Below are 19,183 nucleotides of genomic sequence, written 5' to 3' on the forward strand. Positions count from 1 at the left end.
CTGACCCGTGGGAGCATAAGTTGATGGCTTTTTAGCAAGAAATCTCAGCTGACTTTTCCCTTCAGATAAATGTGGATTACAAGCTAGCATAGGGCTAAAACTTTGATCAGACTCTGAGATGCTGTTTTTAGTTATGGGAAGGACAATTTTGTTGTCCCAGTATTTTTTTCTTCTGTTTCTTTTTTTCAATGCTAGAGATCAAATCCAAGGCCACTCTACTACTGAGCTGTGTGTCTGCCCCTTTTAAACGTCTATTTTGAGACAGAGCCTTGTTAAATTGCCCAAGCTTGTCTCAAACTTTCCATTCTCCTGCTTCAGACTCCTGAGTAGCTGGGATTTCAGCTGTGCACCACCATCCCTGACCCTGTTGCCCTAATCTTAAAATCTCCACACTTAGAAACATAAAGTGTAGGCTGGAGAGTTTAGCTCAGTGACTCGTCTTCCTGGTAAGTACAAGGTTGTGAGTTTGAGCCCTGTTACAAAAAAAAAGTAAATTGACAAATAAAAATATTTGCTACATTTTCTTTTAAAAAAAGCCAATTTTATAAGATCTCGATCTCTGAGACCTCTGAGAAATTTTTAAAACCATACAAAAGAAAGCATTTTAAAAATGTAGATGCATATGAAGTAAAGCTGTTTCTTAGTCCTTGTGCATATGCCAGGAGTACGAACATGTCTTGTGATATTGTCCTTTAATTTGTTCCTCAACAGGGTTTTAACCTTGACTTTGCTAAGTAATTTCTTTAAGCAGACAGTGAATTACTGTGGCCATTAGGTTGGCGTCATCTGTCATCATCTGTGTAGGCAGAGGGTTGTGAAATAACTATATAGTTATCAGTGATTCAGACCAAATTTATATGTGTTTTTGTCATGAATCTTTTGGTCAAATGTCAAACTCTAGGCCCATTCAATTGGTGAGAAAAAATGTTTTAGGAGTTTTTCTACCTTTAATAAACCAAAAATTGTTAATTCTACTTTTAGTTACTTCAGTTACCTGGTTTAAGAAATCTGAGCTAGAATCATAATGTTATGAATTTTAGAGTTGGTCTGTTTTAAACTGGAAATAGCTTTAGTTTTAAAATAAAGCTTTATTTTAAAAATTGTGACCACCTAGCCTATGACATCAATAAATATTATTACAAAAGAATGAGAATGATTAGGTGGGCAAATATCTGACTTGGGCTCTTATTCATTTGTCTATTTCCTTACGCATTTGGTAATTCTTGAAAAAAATCCAATTTGTTAGAATGATTTCCAAAACTGGGCATGGTGGTGTGGACCTGTAATCCCAGCATTTGGAAGGTTGAGGTAGGAGGATTGCTGAGATTTCATAGCCGTCCTGGGCTACATAGTGAGTTCAAGGCCAGCCTGAAATATGTAGTGAGATTCTGTCTCAAGGAAAAAGAAAAAGAAAGAAAGAAAGAAAGAAAGAAAGAAAGAAAGAAAGAAAGAAAGAAAGACTGAAAGAGAGAAAGAAAGAAAGATTTCCTAAAACCATATGTTATCATAAGATCTTTAGTCTCTAGAGTCCAGGCTGGCTTTGAACTCACTTCACATAGCCCAGGCTAGCCTTAAATTCACCACCTTCCTACCTCAGCCTCTTGAGTGTTGAGATGGGTGTGCATAATCATACCCTTCTAAGATCCTTGTTCTTAAATTCTGTCTTACATTTCTCTCATTGAGGAAACAAAATACCTGCCATCCAAAGTTAAAAGGGAAAAGGTTTATTTAGCTCAGTTTGTGGAGGTTTCAGTCCCGAGGTGGCTGACTGCAACACATGGTGCAATGTGGCAGAGGGACAGCACACAGGTGAACATTTCATGGATCCCACAAGGTGGCAAAAGCAACAAAAGGAGAACAAGCCTTTTTTTGTACTTTATAGTGTATCCAGTCTACCAGGGTTAGAGTAGTGCCAGTCATCGCCTTAAGCCTACCATCCTTAATCCTAGCATTGGACTATGAATCAATCACACACTCTAGATTTATCCACCTCTGAAAAAGGCCTGCCTATTACTGCATGAGCCTTTGGGGGACATCTAGACAGAAACCATAGCATTTCATCCCTGGCCCCCCAAAGACTCACGTACATTCTTTTAAACAAAAGGCATTTAGTCCATTCTAAGCACTGCCAAAGAGTTTCATCATTGCCGAAAAGTCCAAGTCTAAATCTGTTCTGAGATTTAAGGCAAACTCTTAGCTGTGAGCCCCTGTACAAATGAAACACTTTGAACATGCAATGACATACAAGATAGGTCTTACTATCTGAAAAGGTACAAATGGATGATAGAAAGAAAATCCAGCAGGGCAAACATTAATCCTAAGGTCTATGTCTAGCATCCCTGGCAATCTTTGGCAAGATGTGAACTCCAGAGGACTTGGATGGCTCTGCCGCTACAGCAGTGCCTGTGGTTGTAACTCCTATGGCTTTTCTTTGTGGCAAGCTCTGATCCTTCCTGTGGTTTCTCCAGATGATCCACATTCCTAGCATCTCCAAATTTCCAGGGTCTCCACTGCACCTGTGGCTTCACACTCACAGCTTTACCCACTGCCCGCTCAGGGGCACACTGCCTGACCTCCCAGGTCTTCTTTTAAATCTGGGTGGAAGCCTTCCTGACCCCACAACTCTTTCATTCTCCATTCACCTAAAATCAGCACCATGTGGATGCTGCCAAGGTCTGCCACCAGCTGGAGCAGCAGCCAGTCTTCTTTGTGTCTTGGCTGTAGGGGTTGAGTGCTTGTGAACCAAATTCCAAGGAACAACTTCTCTAATCCATTGCCTTCTCTCTCTCTCTCTCTCCTTCTCTGTCTCTGTCTCTGTCTCTCTTTCTTTTTTAAAGGGAGGCAGAAAGTTTACCTTTTTGGTACCAGAAGAGGAACACAGAAGTTAGTGTAGGAGAGATATGCTGTTGTTTTAGGGGTCAGAGCTATGTTGGGCACGTGCCATGCTAAGCCTGGCAGAGTCTCATAGGAGCAGAACCTATCAGCATTCAGGGTTCCCCCAAAGTTCTTGAGTGTATATCAGTGTTATGTATTGCCAGACAGCTACTCTACCCAGGCAGAAGCAGTCTCTCATTGTCCCAGGACAACGTTATCTAGCTTCTGAAGACAGTTACATTTTAAATAACAGAAGTGAGTACCTCAGGAGTTCAGAAGCATGACTCACAGAGGAAAGCAGGTATATACACTTTGGTGAGGAACTAAAGAACAATTCAAAGTGCAAAGAGATTCAGGATGCAGAAAATGCTTGGAGAGGTGGTCCTCAGAAGTTGTACTGGAATGCCATTGCACTTGTATACACATCATGTTCTTGGTTCAGTTTCTTGAATTCCACCATTTGGAAGAGATGTGCTCAAGGATTTGTTTGGCATTCTGTTGATCCTTTGGTAGCTTACTGGTTATTCCAAGAATGTCACCACACTTCCTGACATAGAATTCTAGGTCTTCTTCAGTGTACTTATTGGCAATCTGAGCAAGCTGTGCCTTTTCAGAGGAAAATGACTTGTTTAAGTCAAATAGTTCCAGAGGAGGACGTGGCAACTCGCTGAAGCTAAGAGGGGAAGAGCAGGCTGAAGGGCAGCCAGTGGCATCTCAAATTGAGGTTGGATGAGCTGGAGTGGTTTGTGTTTCACTTCTAACTGCTCATGAGCCTTGATGACTTTGAGGATGGAGGTGGTATCCAGCTGGTAAATAGACAAATGGAAAAGGGTGGTAAAGTCGCATGGGTTCTCATCTCCCTCTGAAGACACACTCGTAACTGGTCTGACAGTGTGGCAGTGTCAGGCAGCCTCATGTAACTGGAGATCTCTGGCAACTCAGCATCAGTCTGATTCAGGTGGATGTCTCCTGTTGTGGGCCGTTGGAAAATAGCATCCATGATTTTGCTGTTTTCTTCTTTATCCAAATACTGATCACTGAACATGTGATGTGAGCCAAGCACTGCCAGCTTGGTTCTTCAGGTGATAGAACACCAGAATGTGTCTGTTAAGCAGGAAGCTGATGGAGCCTGTGGACGGATCAGCCACCACTGGTTTCACGACACTTAATGTGGCACCAAAAAGATAGACAAAGGTGGGATCCTGAGCATTGTTTCCACTGCTCTCCTCATTCATGATTCCAGGTACAACCATTCCTGAAGCATGACTAACTTCTCAGTTCAACACTCCATTGGAAACCAGAGGTTCCTTAGGATGAAAATACCTGTAACACACAGTTCTAATCACAGCATCATTACTAACCATTATTCCATGTTCTTCTAGAAATTTCTTCTAGTAATTCTTCTAGTGGTTCTTCTAGTAATTATTCTAGTTAATTATTGGTGTCAAATCTGTATTCTGCACTTTCTCCAAGAATCACTAGGGTATCTCCACCACTGTCAAGATACTTCTTTAAGACTTCAAATTCAGCCACAGAAAATATTTCCCAGCTATAATCCAGTTTCACTCCAGTTAGTTTCTCAGAAGTGATTTCATCTTTTATTTATTTATTTTTGTTTGGTACTGGGAATTGAACTCATGACTTTGCACTTGCTAGTCAGGAGCTTACGCCACTGAGCTAAATCCCCAGCCCCTTGATTTCATCTTTTACTTTGAATCTTTCAATTACTTTGAAGTCTTTTTTGCATGGAATTATAGTCATTGTTGATGGTAAATACCTCTTTTTGCTATGCACTGAAAAGAATGGTGCTCTGCACATCTTTCTCCATGGTTTCCTGAGGCCCAGTGATCACCATCTTCACCTGATGTCTCCTGGCATCCTGTGGCCAGGTATCCAAGGCCACTTAGAAACTGTCACAAAGTCTTTCATTTTGGCAATTTCGAGGCTGCAAAGAGGGAGTCTTTCTGCTTCTTATGATGCCTTCAGACACTCTTTTCTGTTTTATTCTGAAATACTTGACTTTTTCTTGCTAGTCTTTTCAGTAACCAATTATTCCTCTGTTCCATCTTTACAGGTTGCACTTTACTGGGTCTTCCTTTCTGGCCAAACTCACATTTTGAATCATTCTGGGCTCTTTGCTCTTGATTTTGGACATTAATTTGGCTAAAACCCCCCATTAATTACCATGCCACTCTCTCAGCATTAGACTGCCTTGAAATTTCTTCTGCAAGATTAATTAGTCTGTCTTCCTTAATCTTAGTCTGAGGCAAAGTCTCTGGACATGAGCAAAATGCAAACAAATGTTCTACCAAGGTATAACACACATCACCTGGAGCCTAACAACCACGGCAGTTCTTCCCAGCAGAAATGTCCTGAGCTTGGTCTTCTCTGAGAGGACTTCAGCTTTCTCGTCTTCTGAGCTCTGACCAAAATCTCCCAGCAAGTACAGCCTAATGTGTTGTAGCTCTGTTTTCCAGCTGGCAACTTTGAGCCTTTCCCTACAAGCCAGTCCCAAAGACTTCTGAACCACATGGTCAGGTAGAGTCATAGCAATGACCCCACTTCTGGAGCCAAATTCTGTCTCAGAAACTTTTCTTGTTGCTGAGACAAAATATCAACACACAAAGTTAAAGGGGGAAAGTTTATTAAACTCACAGTTTGTAGAGGTTTCAATCCATAGCTGGCTGGCTCCCAGGCAGGATAGCATATGACAGAGGAGCATCATGGTGTTCATAAGCCAGCAAAGGCAACAAAAGAAAAGATAACTCTTTCTATTCCCTATATAGTACCAGGATTAGGATGATACCAATCCAGTCAGTGGAATGATTTAGTAAACACACATCCTTAATCCCAGCACCCTTGATCCTAGCATTGTACAGTGAATCAACCACATACTGTAGATTCAGCCACCTCTGAAAAAGCTCCACCTATGATCACATAAGGCTTTGGGGATGCCTAGACATATTCCATAATGAGTTCTTAAGGAAAACATAAATTAAAAAAAAACAAAAACATTCCTGGTGAAGAAAGGGGACTGTCACTTGAAAAGTCTATGTGAAAGTTTGTGGAGCTCTTCAAGACCATGATGCATTGGGAAGTCCAGGATTAGGGTGAACCTTCTGGGGTGGGAAGGGGACCAAGAATACTGCAGAGAGAGCTCTTGCCCCAGGAAGTGCTCTCAAGGGTGAGAATACTTAGGCATCTGGTCACCAGCAGGCGGGGTTAAAGGCTGCCCCTGGTGTGGCTGCTGCACTGGGATCTAGTTCTGAGGAATTACTCCCACACTGTCAGTCTCATTGTGATCCTGCCATGCAGAAACAGCAAGATAGCTGAACATTCTAGTGAGGGTAGACAATGAGAATAAAGGAATTTTAAAAAATAGTAAGCAAATACATATGCTGTATTTAAACCAGTCCTCAGTGGAGCTGTAAACATATTTCACAAGGGTAAGAATTCAAAACGTTTAATATTATCATGGTGTTAGAGGCCTTTCATTTATTTGAGGATCTTTTAAAGTCACCATGAAAGTCAAAGGATGCTGATGATGGTGATAATAACACAGATATGTATTTACACATGCCAGCTGGTGGTCAGTGTGACTTGTGCTTCTCAGAACATTTAAACCTCATGACCACTCCAGCAGGCATGTGGAATTATTACCCTTGAAGAAACTGAGGCACAGAGAGGTTATACAACATGCCAGGGGGTCACTAAATAAGTGATGGGACTGGGATTCAAAATCAGGGAGGAGTATGGAGTATAAGACTCTTAGAAAGCGTGGCATGAGGTGTGTTTTGTGACCCACTCCTTTACTCATTCATTCAGCCAGCTCGCCAGCAAACCAGACAGCAGTGCACTCACATAGTACCTGCAACATGTTAGTTACTCTAATACTGGATGGGACCTTAGTGAAGTTTCCAGATCACCCGGGTGGGGGGCAGCACAGACATTAACCAAGTACAAAGTATGGTCAAAATATATGACAAATGTCTAAATAATTTTTATTGCAGTAGAAGACACAATGGTCTTACTGCCTCCAAATACTCCCTTGTTTTAAACACATTTATCTCATTCTTATTACTTTTTGGAGCAGTTCTGGAAATCCTCTTTCATGAGTGTTTTTATGAGGCATGGTAAAAAATGTAGCAACTGCCGCCATTGGTGCCATTCAGTAGGAAGACAGACTCAAAACGTGCCAGTGTGCTCTCATCCAGCTAATTCAATGGCTCTGGTACTTTCCCCTGAGTCAAAATGACCACGAAGTGTAAGTGTTTTGATTGATTCCAGAGCTCCAAGCAGTGACAACAGCACAATTATAGACACAATGGAAGCCTTCCAGAACTGCTTCAGAAGGTGGGATAAGTGTGTTCAAGGCAAGGGGCAGCACTGTATTTTGAGGGACTTTAAAGACAGTTCTTCTTTTATTGTAATAAGATGTTTTAAACTTAAATATTAACCGTAGATTTGGTCAGACCTCATAGTAACATAATGAGTCATAAAATTGCCATAAAAAGGTCACAACAAGATGGGTGTGGTGGTGCATGCCTGTCATCCCAGCCCCTGGGACTTCAAGGCCACCTGAACTGCATAGTGAAACCCTGTCTCAAAAACAAAAACAAAAGCAAAAAGTCACAATGGGAATGTGGGGGAAACTTTCTGAGAAAACCTGAGGGATGGGTAGGTTAACCAGCAGATAGGAGCAGAACATGTTCCTTGGAGGCCCTGAGCTGAGTTTTCTCAGTGGGGAGAAAGAGGCTGGATCTGAGTTCCGTGCTTCACCCATCCTGCTAGGACCCGGGGGTGGATGCAAGGCAGGGGGTCTGAGGTGGACATGGGAAGTGGACTGGGCGGTGCAGGGGCTCAGTAAGATATGACATGGCTCAAGCCAGTGGGGGACAGCAGACTAGAGGGCAGATGACTGGATTCAAGGGACACTTGGGAATCACAATTAGCAAACCTGACGGATTTGGTAGGTGGGTGGTTGGGGAATTGTGGTTCCTGGGGTTCTGCAGTTGGGAGTCTAAGGATGACAGTTCCATCCCTGTGGGGAGGATGCTGTGTGAGGGGCTTTATTCTGGACTGGCTGAGTTTGCAATCATTGTTAGACAGTGTTATTACCTCAAAGGGTAAAGTTAAAACACGAATGTTCTTCCATGACGTTTTACAAAAATTGAAAAGCCAGGAGAGTCAGGACTGCTGCCATGCTCACCACTGTTCTCTGATGAAATTCAGTTTTCTGTGAATGTGTTCATTTTATTCCTTGTGTAATACCACTTTGTGTTTATGGACAAATGCATTTAAAATCACGGTTTGGAACAAGCCTGTTACTAAAGAGAAGACTGTTCTATGATGAGTATAATTGCTTCTGCGCTGTCTTGTAGACTGACGCGTGTAAGCCATCATTAATTCTCTGTATAATTAATGTCTAAAAAGCAGAGTTTCTATTAATCGAAAAGTAAACTCAAGCATCGCACTGACAATATCAATAATACGCATTTGTAATTACATACCATAGGTAAGTGTAAAAGCTACATTTTATTACATTCATAAAATGTAAAACCTCCTGAAGCAACCCAGGACCAAGAGGCAGTGACGCTATTAGGTCTCACTGCTTCATCAGTCAGGAATCGGGGAAATCAATTGTGAGCTGCTGAGAACACTCACAGTGCACTGGGTGTCTTTCCCTCTCATAAAATGATGATTTATTTTTCAAGATGAAATACTGCATGTTGATAAGATAACCTATTTAGTGAGAGTTATGAGAATACCAGCAAAGAGAAAAATCAAATTTAAGGAGGACGAAAACCGTGATGGGGGACCTTGTTGCTATAAGCAGACGAAGTGACCAGGACATCACAGTGGGTGGCCTGCTCCTGAACAGGCAGCAGGTACCAGGGACATCAAAGGGGACTGCTAATTTCATGAAGGGGAGGTGTATCGGGTTCCAAGGATTGCTAGGTTAATACTTTGGGCACACAGACAGGCCAAAGATCAGCGTGCTGGACGGACTGGACCAATCGATAGCTCTTTAGTGTCCGCCAATCACTCCATTAGGGAGAAAGCCTGGGCAGATTAGTTTCTCAGTTGCTCCAAGGACTTAGCCAGTCCTTCTCCCTTAGGTAGAAAAAGCTCCCGTTTTGCACGTGTGGTAGGGAGGCCCCAGATTCGGAGAGCACTGGGATATGTTCAAAACATCTTAGGTGCAGCTGACAGCAATGTGCGCCACATGCTGAAAAAATATTTCCAGAAACACAGAAGACATCTCTACAAGCTCAACAAATAAACAGCCAACGGGCACCAGCCCTGTGGCCTGACCGAAACTCAACGGTGGGTGGGATCTCACATGTCAACAATAGAGGTGTCAAAAGCATAATGTTTCTCTTGGAAATGCCACCCAGAATTCCCGGAGAGCCTTTCCCATCGATTAACTCTGAAATGAAATCCAGACATTCCTGGCTGCAGGGGAAGAGGACTTAAGGATCCTTTTTCCCTCCATTCAATAATGGCCAATTTTGTACTGAAAATCATTAGATGTAAAAAATTTTCTCCTGAATATTCTCACATTCGAGTCCTCTTCCTTTTTGCTTCATAGAGTTTTTGTCACAGCACCAAAAAATGAGGATATTACCATAAGGTCTAGAAAAATTTGGGTCTAGAAAGCAACTGTTCAAATTCCATGTGGCTCAAATTTGTGTGCATGTTTTTATTTTTCTGGGGAGAGAGTTCAGGATTTTACAATATTCTCCACAGGGTTCTGTGATTGTTCCTTTCCCATTTAAGAAGCACTTATGGGATCTGAAGGGAAATGAAATACGTTAAACCAAATGCTCCTTTTCTCTCCTGGTTGTTTCCTCCTATGACCAACAGGTGGCAGCATAAACACCGATCTGCAGCAGCCCCATTTTCCGGACCTCGCAGAACTTTGCGGTAAAATTTAATGCCCCGCGGTCCCTGGTTTGCCTTGAATAGACTGTGGACCTAGTATTCCATGAAACTCACTAAAATATGGGTGGTGGAGTAGAGGGAGGTCGACTGAGCAGTCCTGGGGCTGCAGAGCCACAAAATGGAGGAACATTTGATTTACTTGTGGGGTCTTAAACCACCCAGCGGAGAAAAGCAGAGAGCTTGAGGATTGGTTGGTTGCGGCCAAAGCCCATGCAGAGTAAAATCGAATATATTTTCCTGAGCTCCACGTGGTTCTCTGCTACATAGCATCATTGTCTGAACAATATCTAAACTACCTTAAGAAATTACTCTATTTTATTTTCCTGGAACCAACAGCCCAAAACATCTCTCGCAGTTCTTCTGCTGCTAACTGAATTATAGGAAAAGGAGAAAACTGTTTTACACGTGGACTCTGAGGATGTTTTATTTTTATTTGGACAATTAAGTATCACTTTCACTTTCTGTGAAACTGTGTGAGCCATGGAGGTCGCTGAAGGATGCTGGGTGATTCTTTTCCTCTTTAAACCTATCTAGCCAGTTCAGATATCAGTTATATAGATGGCAGTTGTGGGTCTTACTCTGGCTGTTGCAGATGACACTTTTCAGGCTGAATTTATTTGCTTCATGGTACATACTGTGTGATACTAGTAATTATTAGTGGTGAAATTATGCTGAGGTTGAATATTAAACAAGACAAACACCAGCTCTTAAGAAAACAATTACTCAGAAGACTTCAGTGAGCTGTATTTTGCCTGTTGTTTCTTTCCTTTGAAAAGTTTCTATGAAATTCTCAATTATTAGGTTTCGGGAAGCAACTGTCTACACTTCCACAGTTTCAGACTCTTCTGTGTAGGCGACGATAACAAGGACCTGGTGACATTTGACAAATATCAACAGAAAGGATGCAAATTTTGTGGGTAGAATAGAATTCGAGAACAATTTGTCAGCCTGTTTTGGATCATTTTTCACAGTCCAGTCCAGACTCGGAGGCTCACTTGAAGTGTAAAGTAATCTCCTGGGCAAAAAACAGGGACAAAATGTTTGCATTATGAGTCCAGCTTCTCTCAGATAATAAGTAACTCTAGAAGGATCATCAGTCAATCAGTCAGCCACTGTGTTTCAGGTCAGCTGCTTTTTGCCTAGTCCTCTGCTAGGTTTTGGGAGCAGTGTGACGTGGATTTCACCCTGCTCCCCCAGTTGTGGCCCCATGGCATCTGAGCCTTGCCATGTGGAGCAGCAGAGCAGCGGTGGGCATGACAGGTTGCAGGCATGCTGGGGCATCGAGGCAGAGTATCAGGTGTGTTCCTGGAAAAGCTTCCGTCTCACTTCCTGAGCCTTCTCTAGCTGACAGCGTTCTGTGCCCACAGTCGTTTAGCTATTGCCCTTGGCCTATTAGTCCAGGTGCTCGACACAGCTGGACTCCTTTCATAAAATGTTTTCATCAAATAAAAATTAGTCCAGATGGGTCATGGTTTGAAGAGCCCTTTAGATGCTAGTGGGACCATCTCCTCCTTAAGGGACATATTTTGTTTGCATTTCTTCCTTGTGTTAGCTCTGCAATAAGGGGAAGAAAACACAGAAGTCTTGTCAACATGCAGATTCTCTGGCAGCTTTGAGCCTCTTGACTTGGTATCTTCTGAGGGCAAAGGTGGGGCTCAAAAGACAGAGTGGGCTTGACCTGGGTGGCCCTTTCTCCGGAGCACTGAATTTGCTTCCAAGAACACTGCAGGAGCCTGTACTTTGGGGACTGTTTTTAAAAACTCCAGGTGTGCTGGGGACTCATGGAGAGGCTGACTCAACAAAAGTGGAATGTACTGCACTGTGGTTTATAGTTTTTCCGTGGAGGAAAAAGAGATATTCCTGGAACCTTTGTTTTCACTACAGTTTCAGGATTCTGACACGATGTTCATGTGTCTGGTTACTTAGAGCAAAAAACAAACCAACCAAAAAGCAATTTAAACTGGCTTCTTTTTTTTTCCTACACAAATTCTCTTATGCTGCTGCTTGATGTCTCAGTTTCATCTGACCTAAAGTTCTATAAATTAAATGCTATTATTATTCCATATATTAGATTGTTTAAATTGCTGATTCTCAAGGTGTAATCTCAAAAGTGTAATTTTTCACTACATAAAAGTAAGTCTTGTTACGAAGTGGATTCTACATGCAGGTAAATTAGGAAAATGGTGAGCTAAACCAATTTCAGTGACTCTTTTTTTCTGTCTCTATCTCTCTCTGTCTCTCTGTCTCTCTCTCTCTGGTGCTAGAGATCAAATCCAGTAATCAATAGGATTTTCTTTCTTTTTCTTGTTCAGTTATTTTTGAGACAGGGTTTCACTGTGCAGTTCAGCTGGTCTTGAACTCATTATGGGGCACAGGCTGACCTCAAACTCATGGCAATCCTCCTGCCTCAGCCTCCTGAGTGCTGGGATTACAGGTGTGCACCACAGCTCCCAGTTTTGGTATGTTTCTGGATGAGTAACTATAATATAGGTTGTCATTTCCAAAGGAGAGATGCACAAGTTTTCCCAAAGGCCCTGGATTTTATGGTACTAGTGTTCTAAAACCACAGCGTGAAAAATACTTGGTTATACATTTATCTTTTGAAAAGACTATTACACACGAAAATAGATATAAGTAAAGGAAAACAACAACAACAAAATCAACTACTCAACCAAACCAAAAAGCTCTGTAGAATGGATGCGGTGCATCATTTTACAAACTTTTGATTATACAGCTTCTATTTAGGTCACAAAAGAATAACCTAGGACCGAAAGGGCTGGGAGGTCTACAGTGGTGAGCAACTCCACCGTAAGAAATTACATTTTACAGCATTTTAAAAAAAGTACATTTAGAACAATAAATTGGTGAAAACATACAGAAGCATCAGAAACAATCTGAAACATCTCAAACATGATTTAAAGTAAGAATCTCATTAAGATTCATGTTCTGAAAAGAATTCTTTTTTGAAATAGATGTGGTGCAACTTGGGGCTTTTATGTATAATTTAACAAAAACTATAACAAGAATAATATATGGGTAGGAAGACTTTATCTTCTGAATGAACAAATTAGGTCATTGTCAAGTAGTAGTATTTAACAAGGATTCCCACAGGTGCTCCCTGAGGAGGAAGTGCATTTGCCGCCTTGACAGGCTTTCCCAGAGGCAGAGGGGAAAGTGCAGTGACGCTCATTCCCGGGGCGACATGGGTGTCATCTGATCCTTATGACAGCACCGCAGAGCATGGCCAAGTCCACAGACACTCGGTTCTGTGGGATGCCTGTCCCGGTCTCTGAAGCAGACAGCAGCTTCTCCTGCATCCTGCTCTGAGATGTAGCTCTGACAGGGAGCTTAGCAACCTAACAGGATCATCCAGAAAACCTAGGAACACTACTCACATCCAAGGAGTCAGGACATCCTACTGATGCAGGAAACAGCACACAGCAAACAGGCTCTAATTCTGACTCTCCAGAGTGAGGGCGCAGGGTCTCAGATTCTGCCAGAGCAGGAGGCCGGGGCTGGCGCTGGGAACAACCTAGATGGCCCCTCTCCTTGCTCAGCCAGATCTTCTGAAACTCCTCCAGATATGGCAGGAGAGTGTCAGACAACCGTGTGCACTTTTTGGTTTCCTTTTGGAAGTGCTGCCCCCACCCAGGAGGAGCCAACACCCTCCTTCCAGGACTCCGTGGAGTGCTGCCACCTCAAGGTTTCCTCTTGCATTAACTGGCTTTAACCTCTGGTGGTGTAACCGGTTTTACTGGAGGGAAGATTCAGGCAGGAGCACTTCATGGCCTAAGGCTTAGGATGCTACTCACAGGGTGTGTGTGTGTGTGTGTGTGTGTGCTGAGGGGGCGGATTTGGAGGAAACAAACCCAAAAATGTTAATTAGCAGCTCAGGCACTCAGGGTACGCTGCAGATATGAACATAACCTAGACCAAAACTCCCGAGAGCCAGGGCTTCATTATCTGTTTGGTATGCTTTTTATTAGGAATGTGCACTGTGGTGTCACTTTGAGTATTAAATAATTCCTTGAAAAAGTGTTTGGGGAAAAGAGATCACCCCCTGCTCTCCCTCCCTGCACTAGACTGAAAGAGGGAAGGGTCGCCTGGGAGCTGTCAGCAAGTCCTTCCTGGGTATCAGGTGTGAGGTTCTGTGATTTTTGTCTTTATCGACCCTTTCCACGTCCCAGTGAGTGGATGGTCTCACCTCCTGTCCCGGGAGGCCTTGCCTCACTGTGGGGTGGAGGCTGGTCCCAGAGGAGAGTTTAAGATTTCCAGGTCTCAGCAGCGTGTTTTTGAAAACAGTCCCCCAGTAATTCAGAGCCAGGGCACTGGCAGGAGCATCCCTCCTCCTCTCTGGGACCTGCCCCTGCAAGCCCCCTAACCTACGTGTTGTCAGCTCGGTGCAGGCAGAGGCAGTAGAATTTGGCAGTTGTGATTCCATCTGGAAAAGGTGTCACTGAGGTTCAGATTTATGTATGAGAGTCTGAGTTTGGTGCAGGGCTGGGGGAGGAGGCCAGGAGGAGGGGAGACAGCATGGTAGAAGCCTGAGCAGGTGTGGGCCAGGCCAGTGTGTGACCAGGGGAGTCTGTTTGTCTAGAGATAGCTGAAGCATCGGGCTAGGAGTCTACAGAGAGAGACTGAGGGACTCATGGCCAGGGGACAGGGCAGGGACCACAGCCCCAGGGTCTGTTCTGATAAGATTTCTGGGAGAGTGTGAGAAGATAAAAGTAGAGAACATGGCTACTTGGGCTCTGAGTAGGGGACAGAGTTCCAGGGGACACTGAGGGGCACAGCTCCAAGGGGAGTGAGGTGCTCTCGGGGTCTGATTCCCTCCTACTGCTAGGCAGAGCAGTTAGAGACGAGGAGACCAGCGTTTCCATGGCCCTGGGCATCCCGTACCCTGGTGCAGATTGTCTCATAGGAGCCACATTAGAAATGTCTCCAGGGCTAAAGCTAGCCTGTAAAGCCTGTTTAATCTGCAGTGTCCTCTCCACAACATAGCCCTGTGCCTGCAGCCTATGGATCCACAGTGCATCCTAGCAGCTCAAGCTTGGTGAACTGAGGAGACAACGTCTCAGGATGCGTTTGTTGACTGAGAAAAACTCCCTGCACATGACAGACACCCAGCCAGGAGCCGCTGGTCGGCCAGGGATGCTGGGGAGCAGGTTCCACGGGGTACCAGGGAGCATCTGTCACCAACAGCCACAAAATACACCAGCACACAACATAGAAAAGGAGTTTCTTTGTCATAGTTTGTATTTTATGGGTTTTTTTTTGATGGTTTGGATTTTATTTTATCATTTTTGCAGTCCTACCAATTGAGCCCAAGAGTACAATACCACCAAGTTACACCTCCAACCTTTTTGCAATCCTTTATTTTAAGACAGTCTTGCTATACTGCCCAGGCTGGCCTTGAACTTATGATCCTCCTAGCTCACTCTCCTGAGTGCTGGGGTTACAGGTGTGGGCCACAAGAGCCAGCTTTCAATGTCAGCTCTTGCTCATCAACCTGTTAAAGGGATTCTGGGGTTGTTTCCCGGCGGGGGGATTTTTAGAATGTCCACCGTTTGTGTAAGGTTAGATACATGTGTGTATAAAGACTATATGGAGCTCAGCCATACCATAGAGTATTTAAAAATTAATCTTGCTTAAGAAAAAAATATTCCAACACTTCATTAAAATGTTATGGAAAGCCGGGTGTGGTGGCACGTGCCTCTAATCCCAGCACTCGGGAGGCAAGAGGATCACTGAGAGTTTGAGACCAGCTTGGGCTACATAGTGGGTTCAAAGCCCGCCTGAACTTCGTGGTGAGACTCTTTCAACACCCTCCCTCTTCCCCCCTCAAAAAAACTGCAAAGAAACAAACAAAAAATGTTGCCGAAGGCCTTGCTCAGGGTTGTGCAGGTGTGGAGACTATGATGGGCGATAGAGATTAGGCTCAGGGACTCACGGAGGCAGGGACTGCTGCTGGAGACAGGCCAGGCGGGGAGGGTTTTCATGCACACATCAGTGGCTTCTTGCCCAAGGTGGGAGACAGGGCCTAAGGATGAGGCCTAGTGGAACAGAGGACCCAGTGGAGCCTGTCTAGTGCTTGATTAAAGAGAGAGTCTCTGCCAATCCTCGGAAATATTTGTGACGTTGTATTATTCCTTTTATTATTGTCGCTGCTGCCACTGTTGTCCTAAGTAGCAGCAGCATAATAGCTGACCATTGTTAAGTGCTTCCTGTGTGCCCGTCACCGGGCTTATTTACCCGCCGCAGCCTTCTGAGGGAAGTACAGTTGGTTTCATGTTAGACAGAAAATAGTTAAGTGACTTCTTCAAAGTGGAAGTTTGTGTGTGTCTTGAGCTGTGCATAGTGGCACATGCCTGTAATTCCAGCACTCTGGGAGGCTGAGGCAGGAAGATCACAAGTTTAAGCCCAGCCTGGGCAACTTAGTGAGACCCTGTCTCAAAATAAAAAATAAGAAGTCTGGAGATGTAGTTCAATGGGGAGGTACTGAATTCAATCCCCAGTATCTCTCCAGTGTGCCCCCATCAAAATATGTAAGGGAGCTCGTGGCCAGCCTTGAGACCTGTAGTTCTCACTGCAGTTCAGGCTGGCCATGAGCTCACTTTGTAGCCCAGGCTGGTCTCAAACTTGCAATAATCCTCCTGCCTCAGCCTCCCGAGTGCTGGGATTACAGGAGTGTGCCACCACACCAGCCAAAAAGCATATATCTTTGAAGCTTCTATTTACCTAGCCTTCCTTTAAAAATATACTTTACATCATTTTTTGAATAAATGATACATTCATGAGATTCAAAATTAGTATCAAATTAATTTTTTTCTCTGACTTTGACAGCTATTCATCTAGCCCTAAACCATGTCCTGTAACCATGGTTACTGTTTTCCTGAATCTTTGATATACATGTAGATATATCAAATACATGTATATGTATATATGTATTTTCTTTCTCTGACAAAAACCAGCATATCATGCACACTCTGCCGGTGTCCCGCTTGTCCCTGGGGCTCTTCCTCGGAGAGGGAAGAAGCAAAACTGGCACTGTGCGGAGCCAGGCGACCTTGTCTTTAGCACCAGGTCCTGTGTCACATGGTTCTTCTGATGCTTGTGTAGATTTTAAGGACATTTCCCTTCTTTAGTGAAGGTTTTAATTTTTTGCTCCAAAATGTGGCATAAACCCCCGCCGGGAGCTCTGCCTGTGTGTGTATTTGCCACCTAAGATGCAGTCGCTGCAGAGCACTTGGTCCAGCAGCACTCTGGAGGCTAAAGCAGGCCTGTATGCTTGAGCCCAGCTGGGGAACTTAGTGATCTAGTGAGACTCTGACTTAAATTAAAACATATAAAGGACTTGGGAATAGCTCAAAACAAAGGCTTTTTAATCACTAGAACCACAAACAAGCAAACAAACAAACCTTGGTCCCCAGGTCACATGAAGGAGAGCGCCACGTTCCTTTGTGTACCGTACAGAGAATGTTGTCTCTGGGATGCTAAACCTAGAATATATTTTCCATGCAGGTAAGAAGTGGTGATCTTGTTTTTCCTGTCCAGCACATTTTTTTGCCTTGTTTGCTGATCATCCCCCAGTTCTCACTTCTCCTCTGAGTCCTTTTCCATTTTCTTTCTTTGTTTTTCCTTCCTTCCTTCTTTTCCTGCTTAGGATTGAATGCCACTAGCCACGTCCCTACCCCTCGTCATTTTTTTTTTCAATAGGGTCTTCATAAGTTTCCTCAGGCTGGCCTCGAACTTGTGATCCTCCTGTCTCAGCCGCCTGAGTAGTTGAGATTACAGGTGTGTGCCACCATGACTGGCTTCCAATCCTAACTTCAGTGATTTAGGGAAATTTGATGTCAACCCCCAAATCAGAGTGCAGCATGTGACTTAGGCTTTGATCAATCAGTACCTTTTTTCCGCCAGAACATAAAGAAAAACACTTGCCCTAGAACAACAAAATAATAAAAAGAACTGGGAATGTAGCTCAAGGCTAAAGGCCAGGGTCCAATCCCTGGGACTACAAAAACAAAACAAGCAAACAAACAAACACTAATATCAACTAAAGTGGGTCAGGTATGACTGGAGATAAGAAATCTACTGAGAAATTGGTGAGGCTGGAGAGATGACAGTTATCAGCGTGTCCAGGCTGTCACGGCTGCCCTTGTCGTCACATCTATACACAGGACAGCAAGATGCCATCGAAGGCCTTGAAGCTAGGGATGATCAGGTTTGTGCGGCACGATCAGGTTTATGTCGTAAACTTGTTTCTTTGCAGTGGAGCGCAGAACAGATTAGAGGGCCACGCGTGGAGGAGAATATTAGGCAGTGACCACGTAGCGGGGTGGTCACATGGTGGTTGGGAGGGTTTAAGGTTCAAGAGCGAATCCTCTCTATTTCAGAATAAATTTTATGAGGTTCAAGATGCGCACATTATATTCACGCTGAGACAGAGCTGGGGGGTCTCAGATTTTCACGTGTGAAGCCAAACTGAGGCTAAGACTTAGCGAGGCTTTTTGTTTACTGGAGGCACCTGAGACAGCGCACGTCTCATACACAGAGGCCTGTTGTGTCCCGTGAGATCAGGGTTTCTGAGCTGTGACCAGCAGGACCTATGAGATGGGACACTGCCGGGACTGGGGCTGAGCAGCCAGACTAGGAGGGAGCTCGCAGCTTTGGCAGAGAAGAGGCTTGATGGGGACAGTTACAGCCTTCCTTCCTTTTTAATATGGCAAAGTTCAAATTAGAAAACTTACTGGTTAATATGTACCGGGCGTTGAGCTGCCAATTTTATAGACTGTGAAGCAGGACATCTAGAGTTTTTTTTTTTTTTTTTTTTTTTTTTCTGTGCTAGGGATTGAATCCAGGGACTTTTCTTCATGCCACATTCATAGCACTTTTAAAATTTTCTTTTATTTTGAGACAAGATCTCACTAAATTGCCCAGATCGCAATCAAACTTGTGATCCTCCTGCCTCAGTGACACCAAATTCCAGTGTCCTGAACTGTGAGAAATGAGTTTTATTGTTGAAGCCACCTTGTCTGTGACAGTTGCAGTAGTAGTGCACATAGACTAAAATGTCACCTAACGTGTTCCTTTTGACAGTTGGCAGATAAACCTGATTTTTTTTTTTTTTTTTGTCTTTTTTGTTTTTATTGGTACCGGGGATCGAACTCACAACTGCCTGCTTGCAAGGCTGGCGCTTATGCCGCTGAGCTAAATCCCCAGCCCCTAAACCTGATGTTTTAAAGACATTACGTTGTATCTCTGCCAAATTTTAACAATCAGATGTAAAATTTCTAATACTATTTTGAAGATTATCATATTTATTTTTATTTGCGTTATGTTTGAGGGCCATAATAATTATATG

The 19,183-nt window shown here is 43.7% G+C and overlaps 1 pseudogene; it reads right to left on the reverse strand.

The window, feature by feature from the left end:
- Nucleotides 1–3,259: 3,259 nt before the first annotated feature.
- Nucleotides 3,260–4,702, reverse strand: LOC100729741 (intraflagellar transport protein 52 homolog; annotated as a pseudogene).
- Between the last annotated feature and the right edge of the window lie 14,481 nt (nucleotides 4,703–19,183).

This window comes from Cavia porcellus, unplaced genomic scaffold, assembly GCF_034190915.1.
Source record: "Cavia porcellus strain 051 isolate PalLab524CR breed Dunkin Hartley unplaced genomic scaffold, mCavPor4.1 scaffold_29, whole genome shotgun sequence".
NCBI lineage: Eukaryota > Metazoa > Chordata > Mammalia > Rodentia > Caviidae > Cavia > Cavia porcellus.